This window comes from Gastrolobium bilobum, unplaced genomic scaffold (genome assembly GCF_033153095.1).
Source record: "Gastrolobium bilobum isolate Gb01-03AN ecotype WA unplaced genomic scaffold, APGP_CSIRO_Gbil_v1 utg34810, whole genome shotgun sequence".
Lineage (NCBI taxonomy): Eukaryota > Viridiplantae > Streptophyta > Magnoliopsida > Fabales > Fabaceae > Gastrolobium > Gastrolobium bilobum.
Genome location: NW_026895720.1, coordinates 1,264 through 11,284, shown reverse-complemented (window position 1 = coordinate 11,284; position 10,021 = coordinate 1,264). Strand labels below are relative to the sequence as shown.

The window sequence follows — 10,021 nt, the reverse complement described above, 5'->3', positions numbered from 1 at the left end:
GAAATTATATAATAACATAGACGCCATTCAGATATTTTGGATGGTATAATTCCCGTTAATTAACACAAAACCCAACCCACTTCTAAGACCAATATGTCGAAGTGAGTGTATGTCTAGCTTCTAAGACCACATTTAATCTTTGACTGCTAGCCATTTAAGTTTATACTTTTGTTAGCTTTTTCTCAAACTTGCATTAATTGAGATAGCACACATTAAATTAAATGACGTATTACAAAAAAAAATTATAAATAAAATAAAAATATATATAAGAAGAGAAAAATATTTGTCATTTTGAATAACACAATCTTATACCATTTTTAATAAAACTATGTTTTTTTTTTTTTTTTTTATAAAATTGGGAGAGAGAAAAAGTGGATAAGAGAAATTACAAAAACACATCAAAACAACAACATAATTTCATTAAAAATAATATAAGATTATATCATTAAAAATGATATAAGTTTATATCATTTAAAATTACATACACTTTTCTCCAATGTTTTAACAAGAAAGGGTTTGCAGCATACAAATTCAGGAGGTTATTTGAAAGAATTAGCCGTAACGGATCAGTTTTTTTTTTTTTTTTTTTTAAAGTTTGATTTTTTTTTTTTTGATAACATAAAGTTTGATTTTCGTACGTATAATGTTGGGGTTATGCCCAAACAACTTGTGAGGATTGTGCAGCCCCTTATATTTGTCCACCGCTCTGTATAACTTATCATATTTTATTTTTATCTCTTGTTTGGTGGGTCAATAGGATATGATTAGCTTATTATATTGTCTCATTTTATCCTATCCAATACATGATTTCTTATCTTATGGGGGAGCTGAGTTAGGATTCAACAAGATAGGATATCAATATTGGATATGCAATATATCCTCACGCCTGGAAAGCACGGTAAAATTTGCGTGTCGGACACGTGTCCGACACGGACACGCGTCCGACACGCGGTCAACATTTGGGGACACGCGGTCAACTCTCTGACACGTTTTTCGACACACGGTCAAAGCTCGGACACGTTTTCGGAAACTCTTGGACACGTTTTTTTTTTTTTTAATCTTAATTTATTTTGTTTACTAAATATAAAAGGAGGAGGGATATTCTCACTACCAAAATTTTCTACTACCAACTTACTACCTATCTAATCACCATTAGATTAACATTTTATCTCTCTTCAAAAACTTTTTAACATTCTCTCTCTTTGATCTAATGGTGATGTGATAGATAGTAAGTTAGTAGTGAGAATTTTTGGTAGTTAGAATATCCCCACTCATATAAAAGAAATAATTTATAAATTAATTTTTTTCTATTATGAAATTTGACATGAAAAATTAACAAAATACGAAAAATTATTTATATTTATATTTATGTTATGAAATTTAAATATTTGATTGGTTATATGACTTATTATGAACTCTTATATGTATTAAATATAAATTATATTATATATATTAAAAATTTTATTTAATATCAAAACGTGTCCCAACGTGTCGAAATATGACATTTTTTAGAATTAACGTGTCGGCGTGTCGTGTCGTGTCCCGTGTCCGTGTCCGTGCATCATAGCCCCACGCTTGAAAGAAAAAAAGAATTTGAAATATTATTGAATTGTGTAAATAATATGTACAAAGAGGTCTCTATTTATAGAGAATGAAAACCCTAATACTTGACCTAATGGGCTTGGCCCAATACAACAAATAATAATAATTAAATAACCAATATTTACAACACTCCCTCTCAAGCTGAGGAATAGATATTTATCATTCTCAGCTTGCTAGTAAGTTCTTGAAATCTGTCTAGAGGAAGTCCCTTTGTTAATAGATCAGCCAATTGACGCCCAGTGGAAATGTATGGAGTGGTAATCAGCCCACTATCAAGTTTCTCTTTGATGAAATGACGGTCAACCTCAATATGTTTAGTCCGATCATGTTGAACTGGATTATGAGCTATACAAATAGCGAACTTATTATCACATAGCAGCTTCACAGTAGGGGTGTTCGCGGTCTGGATTAGATCGATTTTGAACCAAAAAACTATCTGATCCAATCCCATTGGTTTGGTCATTTAATCATCCAATCGGTTTGGATTTTTTTAAAGATCCGATCCGATCCAATTTTTTCGGTTTGGATTGGATCGGTTTTCGGTTTTTTTGAAAAGCCTAAAAACAGAATTTATAAAATTTAATTTTACCAAAACACAATTTTGTCAAGGCCCTTAATTTTACTTTACCGCCTCCACATGTAATATTTAAATCACATAGCATATTTTAACAAAGTACAAAAAAGGCCTTTAGCTATATGCTTAAATAAATATACGAGTCAGGCTCTAAGTAAGTACTAAGTATAGAGAAGGCCCGTGACAAAATTATAAAACCTGACATCAACTTAGCATATTGTAACAAGTAAAGGGAATGACAAAGTCTGCATAAAAATACATCAAATTTTGACCAACAAAAAAATAAACCCCCCTTTTTCCCTTAAAAAAATTTAACATATAGAATGACAGTTAAAAACTTTGTGCTGATACTTGGGGTCCCCAGTCCTTTGAGATAGAGCAATAAATTATAGTTGTTCAGTGCCAAAATCTGCTAGAATACTTTCACCCTTGGGAAAAAAAGAAGACAAAAAGGAATTAGAGACATTTAAAAAAATATGTCAGCCATTTTGCATTTCACACCTAATGTTATCTATGATAGAAACAGTAAGAAAAATTCAATCAATATTTCTGAATCTGATCAACCCTAAAATATGCAGAACTAAGTGCTTGATAAATATTAATGCATCATAAAAATATCATCAGTGCTTTTCTTCATTTTATTGATGGATCGCATACGAGTAGCAAACCGGTCTACAATCTGTGAACATCCTCCATTCTTATTTTTATAAAGTAGGAGGTCCCAGGCTGATAGCAGACCCTAAACCTATCAGTGACAGATGTATTCTAGATAGAGAAAGCCAAAATATAAAAATATATCTTTTTGGCTTTGTTAAATGAATAGAAAACTCCATCTGTTTCAATTTTGTCGTACAATAAAATAGAACTATAATAATTACATCATCAACTTACATCATCAACTTACATCATAACCTCATCAACTTTTAATCAGAATCCTCACCAGAATCATCATCAACTTCAATATTTGGAGAAATATCTAAAATAATTATAATAAAATACTGTTAGTAACTTAACAATTAAAAAATAAAAAGATGATATAAAATTAAAAAATAATACAAGTAGAATAAAATTAATTACCTATCTTCATCTTTATAAATTCTTCTATAAGCTCTTCTGCATCATTGGAAAAAGGAGTGGACCGAAACCAATTTTGTGCACAAATTAATGCTTCAACTGTCTTTGGAGTAAGACTTCTCCTGTAGTTGTTAAGAACTCTACCCCCAGTGCTGAATGCAGATTCTAAAGCAACTGTAGATACTGGCATAGCCAATACATCTTTAGCTATTAGACCAAGAGTAGGATATTTGCTAGAATTCACCTTCCACCAATTCAAGATATCAAATTTTTGAGTTCCTTTCTCTAGTGGTTCTATGATATACAGGTCCACCTCATTTTTATTCAAGCTCTCACTCACAGTTATGTCCCTCTCAAATTCAGTTGCAAATGAAAAGGTATCAAATGCTGCCAAATCAGTGTCTTCTATCTCATGATGATCTTTGGTGGACACTCTAGAAAGATTATTTCCATGAAAATATTTATACCTATGGAACATCTTGTTTAAAGTCTCATTAACTCTAACACTTAAAAATTCTGCATCCTCCATTTCATAAAGCTTCTCAAAACTCCATTCCACAAATCTTAATTTATATCGAGGATCAAGTATCACAGCAATAAAAATCATCATGTTGATATTTTTAATGTTTCCCCAATATTTGTCATGCTTAGCTTTCATTTTTTCAGCCATGGGCCCAAGTAATAGATCCATACTCATACTCCATGTCTTTAAGTTATTCAATATCATGCAAAACTCATGAAAATATTGAGAAGAAGTCACATATAAAGAACCAGACACTTTTTCAGTGACATCATGAAAATTTTTCAAAAATCTCACAAACACTCGTGCATTATCCCAATCCTCAGTATTTGGAATTCCACCTTGCATCATTGCATATTCAGCAACACGCTCTCCTAACCTTTTAAATGCCTTTTGAAACTTTAATGCACTTTCAAGCATAATATAAGTAAAGTTCCATCTAGTAGGAACATCTAATTGCACTATGCCACCCTCTTGTATCCTACAATATTTTATACAAGTCTTGAATCTATCCATACGACTAGGTGAAGCACGCACAAATCTAACAGCATTTCTTATTTTAGTAATTGAAGCATGCAACTCTTTCAATCCATCATTGACAACAAGATTTAAAATATGAGCACAACATCTAACATGCAAATATTCACCTTTCAACAGATGTGCATTCCAATCCTCCATTCTAGCTTTCAAGTATGCAATAGCAAGATCATTTGAGCTCGCATTATCAACAGTAATAGTGAACACCTTCGAAATTCCCCAACCTAGAAGACACTTCTCAATTTTTCTTCCAATAGTCTCACCCTTGTGATTCTTGATCAAACAAAAATTCAATATTCTTTTATGCAATTTCCAATCATTATCAATGAAATGAGCAGTAAGACACAAATAATTGAGATTTTGCACATAACTCTAGCAATCAGTTGTAAGACACACAATTTGACTCGGAACACTAAAGATAGATTTCAATTTTTTCTTGTCATTTAAATAGAGATTCCAACAATCTCTAGCAACAGTAATCCTTCCAGGAATATCCAACTTAGGTTGCACAACACTTACAAAATGTCGGAAACCCTCCCCCTCCACAAACTTAAATGGCAACTCATCAACAATGATCATTCTAGCAAGAGCTTGCCTACAAGCTTCAACATCAAAAGATACACCAACAAAAGCTTTACCAATTCCTTTCCCATCTTCTTTTTGAAATTGTTGGAGACTAAGAATTGATTGACTAGAATCATTTGAATCTCTTGGAAACTTTTTACATTGAGCCAACAAATGATGTTTCAAATTACTTGTGCCATTTTTATGTGTATCACATGCATAAGTAGCCCCGTACCATTTACATTTAGCTCTCAGAATTAATGTTTTTGGATTAATTTCTTTATCAAAATGATCCCAAGTCCAAGACCTAGGTCTGGTAGGTTTTCTCTTACCCGAATCATCTTCTTCAGCTGAACCTTCTCTAGCTTCTCCGCTCTTTCTTTTTTTGCCATTTTTGTCCTTTTTTGGCTTCTCTGAAACTGGAACTGAAATGGTTTGACTTTGAGGCTCATTAGTTTCAGACGATGTCCTATTTATGGACTCAGAATCAACATTTTCACTAATCACTCTATTGTTTTCTGCCTGCATGTATATAAAATAAGATAATTAATAAACAGAGTTACACTAAAATTGAAAGATAAAACCTATGCTTTATAAGTAATTAAAACTTACTTCAAACATTGTTACTGTTAAGTTGCTGCCTACTCAACAAAATAGCTTGCGACAGTGACGTAAATGACTAAATATTATCAAATACCTGCATAATAGTTAATAAGGATAAGTATCTTTTTCTACTAATAATTCAAATGAAACCATGAGTCTTTAAGAACATAATTAATTTAATTGTAGTTTACTGCTGGGTTCGTTTTCAAATCATGATTTATTGGTGCTTCATTTTTTATTTGTATAGTATCAATATATTACTTAGTATATTCAAAAGTATTATCTAATGGAAGTAAAATAAAAGCAATTGTATCTATAAAAAAAAAAGCAACTGTATTCATTGTTATTAAAGAAGGACATGACTACAGTTGCTAAGAAAAACACACAATACAACTTTTTTTTTATTATAAAAAAACCCTTAAATTCTTCTAACCCCAGGAAAACAAAGAATACAACCACAGTATTAAAATTTTCATTAATTTCAATTTCTTGGCTGTAACCGTCCATTTATCTTACTATTCCATTATTTGAATCAAACAATTTTAGCTTCAATCTTAGCAGGTATAGGGATATGGATTTCTAACAGCAATGTTAACTACTAAAGAGAACATAAGTAAAGGCCCATTTCATTGCCAATTCCATTTCCTGTGAACTTCAGGTTAACAAACACCACCTCTTGTTGTAGGGATTTTGAAGGAAAGTGAAAGAGAATAAAATAAGGGGGCGTTTGGTTGCGGAAATTTTTTTGTGAATGATAGGAAAATATGATTAGTAGGGAAATAGTTGGGAAGTGAGTTTGATAGGAAAATGTAAAAAAAGTTGTTTGGTAGGAAAAAAATTTACTGGGAAAATTATGTAACTTTTGTAAAATCTATGTTTGGCTTTTGGTAAATTATTGATGGGAAAAAAAGTGATATTACAAAAATATCCTCGTTTTTTATAAATGACAAAAGAGCCTTGGTGCCCTTTATCCGTATTATGATTTCCCAACGTTCGTGTGTTGCCAACGTCAAGTTTTTTCAAAAGGGACAAAGGTTGTCTTTGGATTTGGTGTGTGGAGTTTTTCCGGTGAACAACCATCAAAACCGGCACCACTGAACTTGTTCCAGACACTCATCACAGTGTTCGCATACGAAGAGGGCGGAGGTTTTGCTGCATTGCACCGGTTTTGTAGACGTTAGGGTTCGACTTAACAACAGGTATGGTATCGGTTGTTTGTTCTTTTTGTTTATGGGTATCATTGTTGCGTACCTTTTTATGCCACTGTCGTTTGCCCCTTCCCCCATACCTCACAAAAAAAAACCCCGAGATACAAGATCATCTGTAGAGAGAAACCTCCTTATCGCCATTTAGGAGACGGTTTGGAACTTTGGGTCCACTGTCAGGTGGTTGTTTCATGACATTGATGCTAGCTGGCTACCCATTTAACTATGTTTAATTCAATAACTGAGACACATTTTTGGGTGTTATCATTCGATTGTATTTCTAGAAAGGGATTTGACTGTAGTATTAGACATAAACTATGGAAACAGAAACCACACTTTATTGAACACAAAATCACCGTATATGAATATTTAATTTTTTTTTTTATGGTACCTTGTAATTGAAATTTTATTGTTGGGAAATCTTTGTTCATACAGTTTTTTATTTGACTATATACATTTGTGTTGGTTAGTTGGCTATATAAGTTTAACTTATAAGTGGTGATCTGTCTCTGTCTCTACGGCAGTAACCAAAATACATAGTGACCAGTGGGTGGAGGGTTGGAAACGAGTACAGTATAACCATTGACTGAAGCATGGGTGGATGCGGGTCTGGCATAGGTGGAGGTGGAGGTGAAAGCGTGATATCTAGGCATTCTTCGTCCTTATCCCGTACCATGTGAAGATGTGCTATTGCGGAGTGCCGGCTGTGTTGCGAACGAGTTGGACAGAAAGGAATCCGGGAAGACAATTTCATGGTTGTCCTAATTTCAGAACAGTGCAAGATTGCCATTTTTTTGAGTGGTTTGAAGAACCGAGTTACTGTAATTGTATGAAGATGGAGAAATTGATGAAATTACAGAGTGTTTCGATCATTGTAATGGTTATAACATTTGGGTTCATCATGACTGCGATGTTGATATTTCGTTGACTTGTGTTGTAATGGTTAGCTACAAGTGTTGCATTAGCAGCACTTTCGGAGTTATGTTGTGTTTAGTTGTAAGTTAGTGAAACCCTGATCGTAGATGGTATTGAGGTAGCATTTAATCTTTTGAAATTATATGTACTTTTTGTTATTCAGAAGTGTATTATGAGGGTTGTTATCTGTCTGTTAACTATGTTATTTATCAATGTCATGTAATAGCTTAAAAGTTGTTATGTTTGTGTTGTATCTTACTGTATACCCTCCTATGCACATTGATACCAAATTAGCCCTGTTGCTTTGTCCAACAATCCTATTTCATTCATGATGTAACAAATTGGATATTGGAAGCATGTTAAAACTTTTTTTTAATTAGAAGTAATTAAAAAAGAGAACGAGTTACAAGTATTTAAGTTTTAGTTAGTATGAAGAGTGTGAAAGAGTAGCTAGTATGATATCATAGTTAAGCTTGAATGGCTCTGGAGCTAGAGCTTCAGTTCCCAGCTCAGCTTTCTTTGGGATCAGCTTGAAGAAGGTTACCTCAACACTCCCCAACACCAAGGCCTCCTCTGGATGCTTCAAAATTGTTGGTGCAGAGATTGATGAAAGCAACCATACTGAGAAAGACAAATGGCAGGGTGTGGCCTATGATATCTCAGATGATCAGCAAGATATGACAAGAGGGAAGGGTATGGTTGATTCCCTTTTCCAAGCTCCACATCAAAACAGAACTCACTATGCAGTCACGAGCTCTTATCAGTACATGACCAGTGGAGTTGGCGAGTTAGTGACACATTCTTAGACTCAACTCATTAATGAAGTCTCTTTAGGTCTAAAGCTGACTGTATTCTCCGTATTCTCCGTTTGCATATAAATATACATATGATTCATGCATCAACAAGATTGTGTTTGTGTTGACTTAACAGGCTCCAAAAAGAGGAGGAAAAGCTCCAGTGGTTGCTGCCAAGAAGAAGCAGGTGGGTAACGTAGCTTATGTTCATTCTCAGTTTAATTTATTCGTTTTTATTATTGTGTTAGCTGGGTTGTGTAAATTTTAGTTGCTAAAGATGTTTATGACTTTTGATAGAATCATTTACCTAATTGAATCTTTTAAATTAGACGGGATTTAGCTTAATTTGTTCCCATGTTGAATGGCTTGAAATGGTAGTTGATAGGTCAAATAATGGTAGGAAACTTCGTAGCTTTGAGTTAACTGACCATCTTGTGAAACTTTGGTTATGGTGCTTGGATTGACCACTTGTAAGTTCGTGATTCATAGTTATTTATTTGGGGATTGTTGCTGTATATGCAGGATACTCTATGTAATGGTTGTAAATTTTGCTGATTTTTTTAGTGTGCATTGGTCGTGAATTGTGATTGCCTCGAGTTTGTGCTAATTTCTTTTTATTGAATGTACTATGCAGCGACAGGCCTGAGGATAAAGCTGAAAAGAAATGAGTCTTTTGAAAAGGGGTCAAGCAGAGGCTGATGGAAAACCTGTTGAGGCAAAGAAGCCTATTGTTGTTAAATATGGTATGAATCACGTTACCTACCTTATTGAGCAGGTCTTGTGCTTTAGCATGAATGTTCATTTACTCTCTCATGTCCATGTCTTGTGATTTCTTACTAAGATAGATTTTATCTTTTTCCCTGTCAGAATAAAGCACAGGTTGTTGTGATTGCCCATGACCTTGACCCAATTGAGCTTGTTTTCTGGCTTGCGGCATTGTGCAGAAAGATGGAAATCTCCTACTGCATTATGAAGGGAAAAGCACGCTAGGGATGAATGAATGCTTGGTGGAAAGTGCTTGTTCTTGAGGCATTGATTTTGACCTCGGCATTGATTGTATGTCCATGTCAATTGTTTCTTTTTGTAGTGACTGCATCAGTTTTGTGCTTGACAACTGTGAAGAATGAGGACAAATTGGAGTTGAGCAGAAACTTAGAGGCTATTAAGGTGGTTTACAGTTTTAATTGTTCAACTGTGTTGTGTTTAATACTCTTAATCAATGAAATTGAATCCATGTTGTCTTGTTTTTCTTTTCAGGCCAACTTCAATGAGCAGTTTGATGAATACAGAAAGAAGTGGGGTGGTGGGATTATGGGTTCCAAATCCCAAGCCAAAACCAAGGCCAAGGATAGGCTTCTGCATTGGAAGCAGCAGCAAGAATGACCTAGAAGTTTCATATCTTTGATTATTGTGTTCGAGCTTTTGAAGTTGTTAATCTTAGAGGCTATAATTTTGATGGAGGCTTATATAAGTTAAACGTGATGCTTTCCTTTTCATTATGGTAGCTTGACAATGTTTGCACTTGTATACAAGTACAAATTCATTTATTTTATATGTTAAAGTTGTTGAATAATACGATACCATGTCATTATCATCGTATACATGTGTAATGCATCAAAAATCAATTCAATTG

The 10,021-nt window shown here is 33.7% G+C and overlaps 1 pseudogene; it reads left to right on the top strand.

Moving 5' to 3' along the window:
- The first annotated feature begins 7,701 nt into the window (after nt 1-7,701).
- On the top strand, nt 7,702-9,776 carry LOC133294133 (large ribosomal subunit protein eL8y-like; annotated as a pseudogene).
- Nucleotides 9,777-10,021: the final 245 nt, after the last annotated feature.